Here is an 18,563-nt window from a genome sequence, read left to right as displayed (position 1 = left end):
AACAGGATTTCATATTGTTGGAGGTGCCAATGAGTCTGCCTGAAATATTGCTTTCTGTGCCTGCTTTGCAGATAGGGATGGCCAATGTAATGGGAGCACAGGTTGGGGGTGGTATTTCTGGGAAGAATTTTTCACAAGAGGCCTCACTGAGGCTGCCATTCTGGCCACGCCTAATTAACTGATTCTGAACTTTCCCTCTTGCTATCCAAGACTATGAAACTCACCACCCCAAACTGATAGCATTACAAAAATGTGTCAGGCAGCTTTTATAAAGTATTGGACACTAGGGGAAATAGGCCTGTGGGGTTTTGAGAGAAAAGACAAAGGAAGTGGTTGCTGCATTTCCCCAAGCTCTCTGAATGGGGACACTTTTTTTTTTTTTTTGAGATGGCATCTTGCTCTGTCACCCAGCCTGGAGTGCAGTGGCATGATCTCAGCTCACTGCACCTCCACCTCGCAGGTTCTAGCAATTCTCTGCCTCAGCCTCCCAATTAGTTAGGATTACAAGCACCCGCCACCACACCTGGCTAATTTTTTTTTTTTTTTTGTAGAGATGGGGTTTTACCATCTTGGCCAGGCTGGTCTTGAACTCCTGACCTCGTGATCCACCAGCCTCAGTCTCCCAAAGTGCTGGGATTATAGGTGTGAGCAACTGTGCCCAGCCACGGGAACACTTTTTTACTGTGGTGCAGAGTTAGAGCTCAAGTAGCATGGTAGTATCCTTGACTTGAGGAGGCAGAGACGGGAATTTCAGCCTCATCTAGTGCTCAATTTGGAGGGGCGGGATATCAGACAGGAGAGAGTTACAAAGAGGAGAGGGCCTCCATGTCTTTATGGAAGTTCAGTATAGGTCCATGGCCCAGGTCTTGGTCTTACATCTACAAAGCCCAACAGAGAATAGGATCTACGGAACCGTGAGCAGATAGGAGATACTAGAGACAGCATAGGACTCAGAGGTTTTAGAATTCTGGCCCGCCAGAGTTCAGAGGGCTTGCTGAGACCTTGGGCATTCAAAGAGGACATGCATTTGAATTAAGAAACATTGTCTAGGGCCATGTCCTGGAACTAAGACCAAACCAAGTTAAGACAGACCAGCTTTACAGAACAAACCAGGCCTGACAGGACTAAAGGTGCCCTGAAGTAATTTAACTGCCTGTAAAGAATAAACGAACAAACAAAAACAAAAGCAAAGCCTTTTAAAGATTATCAGCATAATCCCAACTCCCTACAAACATATTATCCATAATGTTCAGTACAAAATAAAAAAGTTCTAAACTTATGAAGAAGCAGGAAAATGTGCCCCATAATGACAAAATAAAAAAAAATTGAGGATACAGAAAATAAATAATTAAGAAAAGACAAAATTTATTTTTTAAATGGTTAGTATAATTACTAAACCCCAGCAAGATAGATAAATGAGAGAGAAAGAGAGAACAAATTACCAACACTATGGATGAAAGATATTGTTACAGACTCTACAGACATTAAAATGGCAATAAGGAACTGTGACGAACTTTATGGCGAACAACTCAACAACATAGGTGAAATGAACGCAATTCTTGAAGATTAAAACCTACTCAAATTGATAAAGACAACAATAAAAAATCTAAATATACTTAGAATTAATATATATTATTATATATTGCATAAGATATAATTATATATTAATTATATAATTAATAATTAAATATACTTATAATTATTAAATACATTTAATTTGTAATTAAAAGACTTCCAGCAAAATCCTCCAGGCTAATGGCTTCAATGATAAATTTTAGCAAACATTTAAGAAAAAATAATACCAGTCGTAAACATACTTGATATGGTTTGGCTCTGTGTCCCCACCCAGATCTCATCTTGAACTGTAGTCCCATAATTCCCACATGTTATGGGAGGGACTCGGTGTGAGATAACTTGAATCATGGGGGCAGTTTCCCCCATACTGTTCTTGTGGTGGTGAAAAAAGTCTCACGAGATCTGATGATTTTATCAGGCGTTTCTGCTTTTGCATCTTCCTCATTTTCTCTTGCAACTACCATGTAAGAAGTACCTTTTGCCTCCCACCATGATTCTGAGGCCTCCTCAGCCATGTGGAACTGTAAGTCCAATTAAACCTCTTTTCCTTCCCAGTCTCAGGTATGCCTTTATAACCAGCATGAAAACGGACTAATACAGCACTCTTTAAGGAAATTAAGGCAGAAAAATATATTTCCAGCATTTCAACAAAACTACAAAACCAATATCCTTCATGAATATCCACACATTTGACAAAATATATACACAATTTCCCTACATGGAAAAACTACACATATTGCTGAGAGAAATTGCAAAAGTGTTTAAAAAACTGAGACACGTGCTATGTTAGTAGATTGGAAAATTTAATATTGTTAAGAGGTCAGCACCTCCCAAGTCGATATCCAGATTCAGCTAAATCTCAATAAAATTCCAGCAGGCTTAAAAAAAAAAAAATAGAATTTGACGAATTAATTTCAAAATAGAGAAATGCAAAGAGCCTAAAGTTTGATAGAAAACCTGGAATAATTTAATGACTTTGTGATGAGCAAAGATTGCTTAAGAGAAACATACTAGCCTTAAAAAAATAACTTAGGGTCAGGTGCAGTGGCTCACGTCTGTAATCCCAGCACTTTGGGAGGCCCAGGTGGGTGGATCACGAGGTTAGGAGATTGAGACCATCTTGGCTAACACAGTGAAACCCCGTTTCTATTAAAAATACAAAAACAAAATTAGCCGGGCGTGGTGGCGGGCGCCTGTAGTCCCAGCTACTCGGGAGGCTGAGGCGGGAGAACGGCGTGAACCTGGAAGGCAGAAGTTGCAATGAGCTGAGATCGCGCCACTGCACTTCAGAGCCTGGGTGACAGAGCGAGACTGTCTCAAAAAAAAAAAAAAAAAAAAGAAAGAAAGAAAAATTAACCTATAAACTTGAACATTATCAAAATTAAAAGATATCATTAAAAAATAAATGGACAAAGGACTAGTAAAAATATTTGAAACACTCATATCTAAGACTTCTCTCTAGACTATATAAATAGCTAAGACAAATCCACAAATCCATACATAAATATACAATTGCCCAATTAGTAAAAAATGGGGAAAAAACTAAAAAGCACCTCACAAAAAGTCTATGGCTGTTTATTATTACTCCTCACTAGAGAAAGACAAATATAAATCACAGTGTGATACACCAGAATAAATAAAATTTTAAACTTGCCAAACCGAAGGTTAGGAAGGATGTGGCACAACTGGAATATCGTGGGTGGGAGTACAAAGTAATGCTGCCACTTTGGAAAACTCTGGCAGTTTTTATAAAGTTAAACATGCTGTATTTAGCAATTTCACTCTTAGGTATTTACCCAAATGTCCAGAAAAAGATGTGTTGATGAATGCTTGTAACACCTTTATTCATAATATCCCCAAACAGGAAATAATCCAAATATCTATTATTATAATAGATTAATAGATTAAGATTGTAACATGCTTATATAATGTAAAACTACTCAGTGATTTAAAAGCAATGTATTGATAATAAATGTGACAACATATATGTCAAATACATTATATGTATTGTATGATTTAATTTACATGAAGTTCAAAAAACAGATGAAATAAATTATAGCATAAGAAGAGTGTGGTCTATCTCACGTAAGGATTGATAGAGATCATGAGGGAACTTCCTGGAGTGAAAAAATAGTCTTTTATTTAATTGGAGGTCATGATTTCCCAAGTGTATGCATGTTTCAAAATTCATAAAATTGTACATTTGAAATCTATGCATTTTATTTCAAGTAATTTTAACTTTTAATTAAAAAGAAATTAGGTGGTAGGAACTTTATTTTCCATTTTGTCTCCACTTTCTCCTTCTTTCTTCCTGGAATGCAGACCTTCCTGGATTGCTGGAGGTCCAGCAACTATCTTGGACCTTAAGGTAAGGTTGAATATGTGAACACTAAGGATAATTTAGTAGAAAGATACAAAGAGTTTAGACCTCTATTAACCATGCTTTTTTGTTTATTAGAGTGGTTATTTCAAACATTTTTTAAATAAAATTCTTGTTTGTTATTTGGATTTTTCCTTACATGCAGCTGAACATATTCTTAATATTAGACAACGAGAGAGGAAATAATATATACAGTTGACCTTTGAACAACACAGATTTCAACAGTGTGGGTCCACTTCTGCATAAATATTCTTCCACCTCTGCTACTCTTGAGAGAGCAAGACCAACTTCCCTCTTCCTCCTTCTCAGCCTCCTTCAATGTAAAGACAATGAGGATGAAGACCTTTATGGTAATCCACTCCACTTAATGAACAGTAAAACATTTTCTCTTTCTTATCATTTTCTTAATAAAATTTTCTTTTCTCTAGCTCATTTTATTGTAAGAATATAGTATATAATATATATAGCACCCAAATATGTGTTAATGGACTGTTTATGTTACCAGTAAGGCTTCGGGTCAATAGCTGACTATTCGTAAAGTTTAGGGAGAGTCAAAAGTTATATGCAAATTTTTGACTGCTTGGGGAATCAATGCCCCAAAACTTTGTGTTGTTTGAGGACCAACATATACATATATATATGTATATATGTATATATGTATACATGTATATGTATATGTATATATACACACATATATGTGTGTGTATATATAAATGAGGACCTATATATATATATCTGAGATAGGATATATACATGTGTATATATACACATATATATATAGAGATATACATCTCAAACATCAATCACACTATATCTATTTATAGATTGGACAAAAATATACATGAGTTCATCTCATCTGTCCACCTCTATTTGGACAAGACTACATATCAAGTGTTGCAGAATGACAATCTTCTTAAACCATCAACAAACATAAAAATCCACACTCAATCAGTTATGTGTTTTAATATCTTCCATTAGAATGGTCGTGATCTCACCTGCTGTAATTTAAGGTCATATTGGGAGGTGGGACATAGCATTCTTGGTGGAAATACAGAACTCATATGAGTCCATATTTAGTATTAAAATTTTAAATGATATTTCCATTCCATAGGAAAAGCACCAAGAAATATTCAAAGTATGTTTAATAAACATTTTCCCCTCCCTTCTCTTCCTTTCTCTTTCCTTTCTTTCCTTTCCCCTCTATTTTCCTTTCTCATTCTCCTTTCCACTCCCTTTCCGTTCTCTTGTCCTCCATCTTTCTCCTCTCTTCTCTTTTCTTCTCCCTTCTCTTCTTCCTTAAGTTTGTTTTCTTATTCCTCTTCTGCCATAATATCTATTTTACTGTAATACTAAATATCCTATCTTAAGTAGGTGATTTAGCATAAATATTGAGAGCACATAGAATTGAGCTATTCTGTGGGCTTGTATCCTGGTCTTCAAACAGTACAAGCCAGCGACCCCTGTATGTGAGGTTAGATTGCTGCAGAAGCCACCACTGGAATGTCCTTTCACCTGCATAAACAGCACAAGTTTAGGAAATATAATTTGGTATTTAGTCCAACATGATGCTGCCTGCGATTGTTTATTTTGAATTCCCTTTAAATCAAAGGAATAACCACTGTGAAGATGTCACCGTTTGCGTTTAGGATCCATGGTGTGTTGTATGAAGAATTGGCTGTTTGTGATTACAGATCAGTATTTAATACTTGATTACAAAGAAAAAGTTGTTCATAAACACTTCAGCCTTTATATTTTGTCACTCTTTGGTGTAAATTTACTCATTGATTATTCTATCTATTTCTATTAAACACCCCCAAGGCCTTGGCTTGTGGCACAGAAGGTTCTTCAACTGTTTTAAATCCCTCATTGTGACTGGGCCTGACAGAGTAAAAGAAATGGAGGCAATAAATGCATGGCCTTCCCCTGGGGGTGATGGAAAGCCTGTTATAATAAATGGAGACCATCTTTTTTTTCTCCCTCTCATGTTCACCTATAGCGTAAAAATGAAGCAAAAGTATTGCAGTGTGCTCCATGACAAATATGTGAAAAATTAAAGAATTAAACCTTATTTTAATAAATAATCTATGTGATCCACTAAGTAACTTCTTCCTACTGAGTCCTTAATTTTATTAGAACATTTCATTTAGAGATTTTAAATTAAATTGAACTTGCTAGTCAAGTGGAACCTGGTTCAAAAAGATTTAGTATTGTTTTTCTTGTGCTAAAATTATCTTCATTACTTAATATCAGTAACTATAAGAGACTATAAAAAGAGAGAAAAATTCTTAATCATGTGAATAAGTGATAGAGATGCTTCAAATGGTGGCATGGAAGTTTCCATGAATACTTCAGAATTTCCCCATCAATTTAACCACAAATTTCACATCCATTTTTGAAGGATTTTTAAAAGGAAATTTAAATTAGTTAATGTAATGAGTTTATGTATTCATTCACTAAGTATATTTGGAGTACATACTATTATGCTAAAGTAACTATTAGAAAGAATGTATTAAAACAAAAACATGTGTGGGGAAATTATTAAAGACTAAATGAATTCAACTCACTGAGTGCATTCAAATGACAATCTGTAGTGTGGGGAAAATTTGCACATACCAACCTTGTATCCTTACTGATTCTTTAGTGATCATGGAAAACTAGAGGGGCATTAGTAAGCTAAAAAGAAGCAAATATATTAGTGGTATTTGTGATATAGAAACTAGTTATATGTAAAACTATGTGCCAGAGACTCTCATATTGATATCTGGAGATATATTAGAAAGATATGTATGTATATTATTAAAAGACTAATTGTAAACACATAGTGAAGACAGCTATGGATTTGGGGACCAGCAGGGATTTACTGGGAATAAAACAGTCCAAAACAAATTCATTTTTAAAATGTTTGTTAGAGCAATGCAGCAAAAGAATTCTGTAGTTATAAGGTACCTCTTTTCCTAAAGTCATTTACTAATTTTTACAAAACACTCCCATGGATGTGTAAAAGAAGTGAGGTCTGCAGAAAAACAACTAGAGAAATGCATAGGTTTGTCTAGACATGCCAAATACTATAACTGGTCAATATCTATTGGAAGGGAAAGTTAATTAAATCATAAGTCTCCTTCATCACCCGAGTCCGAGCCCTACTTATAATTTTGTAGTTTACTTTGATGAAGTTCACAAAACTATACTGATGTCCTGAACATCAAAGTGAAAGGTAACATTGTGTGAGATACTTACAATAATTTAAAGAAGATATTGCAGGCTATAAATCAGAATCAAATATAATAAGAAGCCCTGCCAGAGAGCTTCACAATAGCTCACAAGGTGCAGAACAGCCTGAAGAAGAACCTGAAGAAGGTGTGAAGTTGTTATTTGATGGCAAGCTCAGCTTGAACTTTTGACATCATACCTACTAATGGTTAACATGGAACTAGAGTAAACTGATATAATGCAGCTCATATCACAATGTGGCTAATAATCCCAATATTCTTTCTGTTAGTCAATGTATCGTGTAAATATTCAGTTCGATTTGATATCCAAACTTAATTGTATATTTTAAAAATTCAAGCACTATCATCTGACAAGATATGACAGGTGTAGATGAAAGACAAAAGCCTACATAATATAAAGAAAATTGAAAAAATAGGTATGTTTGCCATAGAAAATGAGGGGAGTTGGAATCAATGCGAATGACAGTCTTTACTAATTCAAATGCTGTAATATAAAATAAATTAGAATGTTTTTTATATATAGCATCAGTGGGGAGAAAAAAAGTGAATGGATATAAAAAATGCAAAGTTATTGAATTAAATAATAATTACAATAAAACAGGGCCTTAAAGATGAATAGAGCTATGTAATAATTAGGTATATTGCCTCACATGCAAGAAAATTCTTGATCTGTAATGGACTTACGCAAATTTATTTGTTTTATTGTTCATTATTTAACTCCATATATTTCTAGCTCTTTTTCTACAAGGCACTGTGCTAAATTGTGGAGATTCACAGATTCACCTAATATTAATATCTATGTCTTCCCTTAAATATAGATGCATTCATTCATTACTGTTTAACACTTATCCTAACCTTAGTGACTTAAAACAATGATAATAATTTATTATCTCTCATGTGTCAGGAATTCAGCCAGAACACTGTAGGGATGCTTTTCTATGTTCAACATTGTCTGGGGTTTCAGCTAGGGGATTGAAAGGCCAAAGGTTGGGTTTATATGAAAGTTTACTTAATTCACATGTTTGGCTGCTAGCTGAGACTTATGTTGGCGCTATCTGGATTATCCATACATACCCTGTCTGTGTACCCTGGGCTTTCTTTCAACACAGTAACTGGTGTGTAAGGAAAGCATCACAAGAAGGAGAGAGAATCTTGAAGTTCTACTTTGTAAATTACTTAAAATTGGATGAAGTTACATAGTTTCATTTATTCCTTTTTTCATTGGTTGGAGTAGTTACAAACACTAGCTGAAATATTACAGAGGAAGTTAGTTAAATTGTAATAAGAGTATGTGGAATGATATATATACCGTATACTGTGTCACGGTAGACCTTGAAAATTAATTTTTTCAGTATCTATTTTTCTTCATTTTGTAAAAATCATTCACCCATTAAGGATAAATTTACAGTGACTAACAATTATGTAGAAGTCTCTAAGTTGTGAAAATACAAAAATAAGAGAAAGCTAATTCTAATGAAGTTCCTCATTATGTAGAAGAATAAAAATATAAGTGAAAAATTAATTATAGTTTGATGTAATCACTGACATTTAAATGTATTAATAAAGTAAAATAAAAATATAATGACAAAATAGACATATGAGGTTTTACTAACGAGAACTTTCAGAACTGGTTTTACCAAATCATAACGCTTTTTCTCTGAAAACTATCTGCATCACCAAAAGGAATTCAGAGTGTGGTGGTAAAATATATTATGGAGTTGAGCAATTGACACCCTGTTAATATGAGATTCTGCTCCTTTAGTCAAAGCTGGTTGGAGCAGACATAAACGTTGACTACGAAAGAAGAATCAATGGGTTGGTCAGTTGTCGATCAGATCGTCTCTGGCTTATGAGAATTTGCACGCAGAGACAGAAGGAATTGCAAGGTGGGGCAAGATCCTAAAGAGAATGTTCACAAATTTTTGCTGAGAATGTACTCAGTTTCCCTGATTTCCATCTTTTCTGAAACCAAGGTATTCACATTTTCTTCAAGATACTACAATTTGTGTGTGTGTGCGTATGAGAGAGAGAGAGAGAGAGATGGCTGAATGTGTGTATATGTATGTGTGTGAATGTGTGTGTTTGCCTCTGTCAGTTTTGTGTTTCTTGAAAGAAAAAAAATTGCCTTTGATCACCACTAACAAAAGTTCTTCTAGCCCATTAAAAAAAAAACTGTCTTTAGTCCTTTAGCACTTACATTTAAGCTCACTAATATTTAAATTTTAAAATTATGAACTATATTTTGCATTTATTATTATTGTAATATTAAAAATACTTGCTTTAATGTGTTCAAATGGCTGTTTACCAAATTCGTTTTTTTTTAAATAAAAAGAGTTGTTTTGTATGTAGAATTGTAGGATCATGGTTATTCCAGAAAGTAAAGTAGAGTTGTCTTTGACATTTACAGGAATAGCTCAGTGTTTGTATATTAAGATATATACTCAATTTCTTTGGATAGAATAGTTTGCAAGTGTTGACTTTGTTTGGAATGAAATTTCATTCATCAGTTTGTTAAATTGAGGATGGGAAGAGACAAGGAGGAAAAAAGACGATTATTTTAATATTTCCAATCTGTTACTTATGGTTTAAACTTTTATGCTTTCATCCCTTTAAAATTTAGAATTCTGAATGTCAAATACTGTGTCTTGAAAATCACAAGTTTTTCCTTATGAATAATATCTCTGCTTTGAGTATTTTGGAATGTAGACCTAAAAATATTACGGTTTTTTCTCTCTCTTTTTTTTTTTTTGGTCTTCTTAAAAGAAATTCCAAGGACGAAGTTCACATGAGTATAAATAGAGCAGGCAATATGAAAGTGCTAAGGGAAAACCTGATTAATTCTAAATTTTGATTCACTGCAACAATGTGTATCTCCACATAGGCTATTTCAAAAAATATATTTCTTTTTTTTCCATGTCCATGAGATTAATTAACAATGACCTACTCCAAGTGATGAATTCACTCAGATTTTGCTTACAGGATGGAGGACAAGACCCATCAACACTCACACATGATACTATGCCTCTTTGGCCTCATAACTATAGCACATATTAACTAAGACCAATTAAATTTGTTGAATTATTTGTAGTTTCTGCTAATAAAGTATGATTTCAGAGATCCATGACCTGTAATAATTTATAACTGAACTATGGCACACATTTAAACCAAGTATTTTGAAAGGCTGGTGAGTAATGCAGCTAATGAGTGAGCCTGGCCGACTACATTGCAACCACACCTCAAGGAGGTATTGCTATTTCCTATTATACTTTACGTAATACCTTGTGCAAAATAAGAAAACAAAGCCTTATTTTTCTGAAAATATCTTTTAAAAGAAAGCCATTGTTAGTGCTTATTAAATAAATGATGAGTAAGAAATCAAAGAAAATGATGGTTCTTAGCAAAAAAGGAGACATGTTGCATTAGGAGTATTCCTCTGCCCTTGGGATTTCCTGTAAATTGGTTGATGAGTCTCAAGGCGTGATCATATTGAGGTTTGATTTTTTTGGCAAGACCGTTTCATAGATGGCATTGCGTCTCTCATCAGGTGGCACGTAATGTCTGGTTATCTCTCCTGTGGAATGTTAGAACCACTGATATTCAAAACAAGGGATTGCAAATGGTATTATTTCTTCTTCCCATATGTGAACAATTAGTAAATTTAGAATTAATTAGTACATGTGAGGAAGTTTCTATTTATAACTGACAGAAACTTCTTCACATTCACGAATTGGTCATGAATTGTGTACTTTGTATAGAAAAGATATGAAAAATGCTGGCTTCTTTTCATTCATTTATCCTTTCATCATAAAGGGTGGATTCCATAGCATCATCCAAAGGGATTCACTAGATTTTGTCAGGCAGGGGTGGGTATTACTGTGAATAAATGGAGTTTAAACAGAATTGATGAGTTCAAATATATTAAAATTATTATCTCTACTGATACTCATTTAATTCCATCTTTGACCAGTGGGAGCTCCTTTAAGATGACTCCAAAGTCATTTTGACACGACTCTAATAGTATCTGATAGCTTCCTTGTAATCTTGTAATCAAAGATAACCCAAGATCATCTTGCATATTTCATGACCCTGATCTAACATTACTCATTATTCTATAAAATCCTGGCTTGTTTTAGTTTAAAATGATTTTCCAAGATAATCACTTGTTTGCCAGTAAGGTTATCTCTTGCTACTGGCTTGATCATTATTTCTAGGTCCTTTCTGGGACTGTGCTATAGTTCACCTCAGAAATAAAATAAGCAAAATCCAAATCATGCAAACTCTGTAAGATAAACAATATGATTTTTTTCAGCAAATATATTGCAAGGTAAAAGAATATCCTATGTAGTAAAAGAGATTTAAAGTATATATTTAAAGAATAGGCAAAACCAAAACATAAAGATTCATACTTGGTGGCAAAACTGTGAAAAGAAGCAAAAAAGTGATTGCTATAAAAGTCAGAAAAGAGACTTATCTTAGGAGGAAAGCATTTTTTTCTTTTTTTTTTTTTGCAAGGTGGCATGAGGAAGGCATGCAGGATGGCTGCCGAGGTTCTATCTCCTGACGTGTAATGGTAGAAAGAAGGTTTCTTCCATTTAAATTACTCATAAAGCAAAAAATGTATCTCGTGTGTGCACTAGTTAGGATTTTCCAGTACAACCAATAAGATGTATATATACACACACACACATACGTATATGTATATATGCACATATATATGCACACACATAAATACGTCTATATATATGACTTTTTATAAGTTATTGGCTCATGTGATTATGGAAACCAAGAAATCCCACCATCTGCCATCTGCAAGCTGAAGACCCAGGAAAACTGGTGGTGTAGTTACAAGGTCTGAGAGCCAAAAAGCCATGATGTAGATAACAGCTCTTGTCAGGAGCCCTGTGCACCAGGAACACAGAAGCAAGAGATCGATGCCTCAGCTCAAGCAGTCAGGCAGAGAGGAAATTCAATCTCTCTCCAACTTTTTTTCCATTCAGACCCTCAACAAATAGAATGATGACAGCTCACATTGGGAAGAGCAATGTGCCTTACTCAGTCTACCAACTCAAACGCCAATCTCTTTCTGAATCACCATCATAGACACACCCATAAACGATGTTTAGCCAGATACCAGCATCCCATGGCCGAGTCAAATTGAGACATAAAATTAACTATCACCACGTAGTTTTTCTGTTTTGTGAAATATTTAACAAAATACCCAGATAATTTTAAAAGTGAAGAATGAGTCAGATAAAACAAGACTGGAAAAATATTGCTATCTGTTAGAGCTAAACATATGAGGAGAAATTATAGTCTGGCAAACTATACCTTCATATACGATTTTAAAATTCCAAAACCAAAAAATTTAAAAACAATGAAAATTGTGACAGGGCTTAAGGCAAATATATACCGGCTGTTCAGAAATTTAAAATCTTGAAATTGGTTGAAATGTGGGTCTACAAACTGCTCAATACTCCTACATAGCTTAGTTCCATGTAGAGAACTAAGGAAAAAACACGTATGAAATTGCTTCAGTGACATTTCTACTAGTGGAAAAAATTATAATTACAGATAAATAATATAATTAGTAACATAGTTCATTGCATACAAATTAGTTTTCTTATCTATTTTTTCTCTATTTGGCATGACTGCTTCAAATTCCCATTTATAATTATAATTCTGAAAAACATACACTCAGAGAATCTCAAGAGTGCACCATGCAACATGTTATATGGAAGATTTAATTATGTGTTTTTATTATTTCTTTTAAAACTTCTACTCCACTTTTATCCCTATGTATGAAGAAGGAAATATTTGAGGGGGATCTTTTTATGTTCTTGTGCTAATTCTCCCTCTGGTAGACTCTTCCACGGGATATTTCATATCTTAATGATATAGTCAAGTTTTTTTTTATCTTAATGGGAGCTCTACAATGGAGGATTCCCTCAAAGAAGGTTATTATGATTGCACACAAGCTTTAGACCAATCTTCAGAATCATATGAAATTAAGAATTTTTCAGATTTGCCTATTTATTTGTGATTCCATTTCTCATTAAAACTTATTCTTTAATTTTAATCTTTGCATTGACAAAACACTGGCCCACTTTTTCTGACATATGATGTTTTATATCACAGATTTTATTTATAAAATGCTTGCAAAATGTACTTTTTTTCTTTAACCGTGTCTTTATGTCAAAATCCTCATTGTTGAAGTGGGTGTTAGTCATCTGAGAATCAGCCTTTCTTCCCCTGACTTTCAAGGCTTCGTTTCATTCAGTATTTGTTTTCCCCCTTAACTATAATCTGAGCCTGATTTTCAAACTGTAGATCTATAATGGAATGTCTGTGCAATGTGATTACTCAAGGTTTTCTGTCCATGGTATTCCACTGACATTATCTCACAGAGTAACTGTAACATGCTATGTGCCACGTTGAATACAATGCTCTCAATAGGTCCTCAGGCTGTGCGACCCTACTGAATACACATTACTGAAGGAGGTCACGTCTGACATTCCCTAAGAGCCACAGCAGCAGTCACCTTTCTGAGCACAAAGTCTCATCTCCTTTCTGTCTATTTGTGCGGTTTTCCTTCTTTCTGTGGGAGAACCAAAACAACCACTCCCATTGGTTATGCAATCCTGGGAATTTAAAAATCACTCTTATGAGTTATGCAATTACCACAAAAGGTCTTGTGACTTGAGTACACATTCTTCTTTGCTCAGATCCTTGCTAAACTGCACTAGACTGTTGTTCTGAAGAAATTGATCAATATAAAATCTTATCTCCTTCTGATGTCACATACAAAAATCCTTCGAGTCCAAACCATAAAGTCATAAATATTGTACACTCATTTCCCCAATGAGATCCCACTTCAACGCTGTCTATGTAGTGTTTTCTCTTGATGCTGTAAGTAAATTAAACTCTGTTTGCTTACCTTATATAGCTTTTGTTTAATTATTATTTCAGGAGGTACTTTATATGGCAATCTAAATTCTTCACCAAATCTTTGTTGCAAAATTCTTGCCTCAGTATCTGCTTTTGGGGAAACTAAAAGTAAAAACAGTACATTGAAAAATATATCAATTAAACATTACATGTTAATTACTCTTGTACACTATATTTTTTTAGTGCTCGTGGAATACATTCTTATTTGACCGTACCTATGATAACATACATTTTTACAGGAGCTCGTTGAAGGAAGTTATAAAATCCATGACTTAATAATGGAGATACTATTTTTTTGAACATAAAAAATCTTGATGTTTGCCACTTGCCATGGACTGAATTATGTCTCTCCCAAATTGATGTGTTGAAGCTCTAACTCCCAAAGTGACTCTATCTAAGGACAGGCTCTTTAAAAGGTAATTAAGATTAAATGAGATCATAAGGATCGGCCTTAATCTGATAGAACTGTGGCCTTATTAGAAAAGAAAGATCTTTCTTTCTTTGTTTATCAGACCTCAACACACTGTCATTCTGATTTCAGACTTCCAGCCATCCAAACTGTGAGAAAATAAATTTCTGTTATTTAAGACATCCAGGGTATTGTATGTTGTTATAGCTGACAAATACCAAGCTGAATAATCCTGAACTGAATAATACTCAACTTCTAGGCCTAGTTCATAAAAGCATGAGTAAATACTCAACTTCTAGGCCAACTTCTAGGCCTAGTTCATAAAAGCATGAATAAACATTCAACTTCTAAGCCAATTTATAGGCCTAGTTCATAAAAGTATGAATAAATACTCAACTTCTAGGACAACTTCTAGGCCTAGTTCATTAAAGCATAAATAAATACTCAACTTCTAGGCCTAGTTCACAAAAGCATGCCATGCCTAATTGTCTGTGTTTTTTCTGTGGAATATGTGTGTGGAAATTAATAGAATCCTGGAACCACTATCTGAAGGAGAGACACATATTGTTCATAGTCACCTGTTTTGGAATTTAGGAGATGCATTGACTTCCACTTATTAATCTGCTTAGATTTTGGGGTATATCTATTATAGTACCTAGGGTATTTCACACAGAAGTTAGTACCTAGGAGTAGTGGAATATTGCCAAACTAAAAACCTGAAATTGTGTCCCTGACTTAGTCGTTAGGTAACAGAAAGCAAGGACCTTGGTTTTGGAGCCTGAAAAGATGAATAGCCATGGCATGTGGTGTCAAAACACAACAAATTAACATCTGTAAGAAAAATTATTTGTCTATGAGTCTATGTTCTTAGACGTGGGGTTGGAAGGTGCCTGTGTCATATTGTTTTTATTTTATTTTTACTTATAGCAAGGCATTATTAGAAATGCAAATCCGAAAAAGAATTGACCAGCTGGTAGGCAGAGGTAAAGAGTACAGAGTGAGTCTAGAAGTTTAGGGCCTCAACATTGGAAAAACAAATCACTTCTAGATCCCAAACAGTAGGATATAAAGACATTGACAAATGCCTTCGATAACTTCTCAGATTTTTTCCCTTAGAAAAACTCAAATTAAATGCATAAGCCTGCTATCTGTTATTTCAGGTAGTCTCCAGCGATCTATATTACACCCCAGAAGATGTTCATGAAGATAAAAGAAAGAAATAAAGGAAAGAAGGAGGGAAAGAAGGAATGAAAAAAGGAGGGAAGAAAAAAGGGAAGAAAGAAGTGGAGGGAAGAAAGGAAAGTAGGAAGGGAGGAAGCGAGGGAGGAAGGAAGGGAGGGAGGGAGGGAAGGAAAGAAGGAAGGAAGGAAGGAAGAAAGAAAGGAAGGAAGGAAAGAAGGAAGGAAGGAAGGAAGGAAGGAAGGAAGGGAGCTCTCAGAAAAATTTAGGTTTACTCACTGGCATAAAGTACCAAGTAGAAACAAACAGATAGAAAGTCTGTTTTTTAAAAGTATTTCCAAAAGCTCCATGAACCTGAGTTAAAGAATTAGAGAACTATTGACAGATTCATCATTAACATAACTTTTACATTCCCAGACATACAGTATCAAGAAGTCAACTGTGAAAGCTACAGATCACCAAAAGGAGAAACATTTAAAAACAACCACTTCAGGTATGGACATAGACAAGAATGGAGGAAAAAGAGCTTTCTGGAGAGTAAGAACATGGGCCACAAAGAAAAAAAGACAAGAGAGTTATTTCCAGAGAGCAGGACCACGATCTAATCAGGACCTTCCTCCACCATTAGGGCACAGGCACCTCATGATGCTTGCCTGGCACAGGTTCATCTTGCTGTGGACTAATGGCCACTATGTGCCTTCCATAATTCTGTTTTTCAGATGAATGTATCAATCATAGTTACCCCATCTTTTTTCTACCATTTGTCATTATAGAGTGGGAAGGTCTACGTACTGTGTCATGATGAGTCATATCTGAGCTTGATGAAGATGTGTGCTTACTCAGCGGTTCTGGACTTTGAGTAGAAAGTAGTGACTGTATAGGAATTTGATTTATCTCACTTGGGGAAAAAGTGTGCATTCTATGCATGGGAGAAGGGTAAAGATATTTGGTGCCTAAGAGGGCAGACTATGCCAGCGATTGGGTTGATATTCACCAAATCCATTTCCTCATTCACCTGAGAACTCAGGCATATTATATTTTCTAGCTTTCAATTCATCTGCAAGAAATTGCTTGCAATTAGTTCCTTTTTTTGAGTGGGTTCTGGTCAGTAGAATATGTAAGATCAGGCCAAGGACAAGACATGCTTCTCAGACAGGATTCTGTATCATTTAATTTCATTTTCTGTACCTCACTTTAACCCCTAACTAAAACGTGCTACAAGAAGAATAGAAGATTAAGTTATAACAAGCACTCAAAGTTCTATTTTTGCATATTTGAATTATGGTATATAAATTTAATCCCACGGTATCTAAATGTTATGAGATATCTTGCATTAGAGAGATCTGTTTAACTCATCAACTCAGTTTCCTGACCATCAAATTCTGTTTTCATGCAATACTTATTAGCATCCCACAGAATTAATTTGCTGTGTAAGTATAGTTCAGAAACTGGTCTATGGGTTAAGAGTACTTACGATTCCATTTGGAGAGAGTAACACCTCCTTCATTAGAAGACTCTCTTAGTAAGCATGAGTGTACCAAGTCTTCCCTGCATCATGCTGTTCTTCTCTGAATTTGCATTTAACTCAGGTCCAGATGGTTCAAAGCATTCTTCTAATATAAAACCAAATTCTCAACTCTTAAAAATAGGAAAGATCGGCCGGGTGCAGTGGCTCATGCCTGTAATTCCAGCACTTTGGGAGGCTGAGGCAGGCAGATCATGAGGTCAGGAGTTCGAGACCAGTCTGACCAACATGGTGAAACCCTGTCTCTACTAAAAACACAAAAATTAACTAGGCATTGTGGCACCTGCCTATAATCCCAGCTATTCAGGAGGCTGAGGCAGAAGAATTGCTTGAACCCTGGAGGCTGAAGTTACAGTGAGCTAAGATCACACCACTGCACTCCAGCCTGGGTGACAGAGCAAGACTTCATCTCAGAAAAAAAAAAAAAAAAAAAAAAGAAAGAAAAGAAAAAAAATAGAAAGGATCTTATTTTGTCACTGCTATTAACTGAATGTTTGCATCTCCCCACATTTCATATGTTGAAATCTAATCCCCAATATGATGGTATTTGGAAATGTGTCCTTTGGGAAACAATGGTCCCATGAGGGTGGAGCCCTGTTGATGAGATGGGTGTCTTTATAAGAGACAGGAAAGAGCTTGCTTGCTCTCTTTATCTCTCTGCTCTCTGCCACGGGAGGAGGCAAAGAAAGAGATGACCATTTCCCAACTATGATGAAAGTTCTCACCAGACATCAATCTGCTGACAGCATGATCTTGGATTTCCCCACTCCTAGAACTGAGAAGTAGATGTTTGTTGTTTAAGCTGCCCAGTCCATTGTATTTTTTTTTTTTTTATTGCAGCCCAAACAGACTAAGACAGTTACCTACATCTCTTAAGCCCCTCCTCTCCTCAGTGTTCCACTTAACTTTCATGTCCCTTGCATTAACTCTGATAAATTCCAAATTGCTTGTCACAGGCAGACTATTTAATGCCCTTATCACATGAGGGTCTTCTCTTTGGGTATTTGAGAAAAACTCCAAGTTGCAAGTGAGGAAATGTCTAGCTTGATTCTCAAGGCATCTGGAGGCTTCTTCGGGACAGGATTATGCTGGAGAGATTCAGAAGCAGTATCAAGTATGTATATATGTAGGTATGGACATATATACATACTTGATATATATGTCAAGTATATATCAAGTAGGGTCAAGTATGTATATATGTAGGTGTGGACACAAGGCATAGGCAGGATAATGGTTTCTTCCACTTAAACGTGCAACTTTCTCAGGGGAGTCACGCCTAGTACTTGCTCAAGATGATTTCGTTTATCACACTTCCTAGTG

Source organism: Chlorocebus sabaeus, chromosome 24 (assembly GCF_047675955.1).
Source record: "Chlorocebus sabaeus isolate Y175 chromosome 24, mChlSab1.0.hap1, whole genome shotgun sequence".
NCBI lineage: Eukaryota > Metazoa > Chordata > Mammalia > Primates > Cercopithecidae > Chlorocebus > Chlorocebus sabaeus.
Note: the sequence above shows the minus strand (reverse complement) of the source record.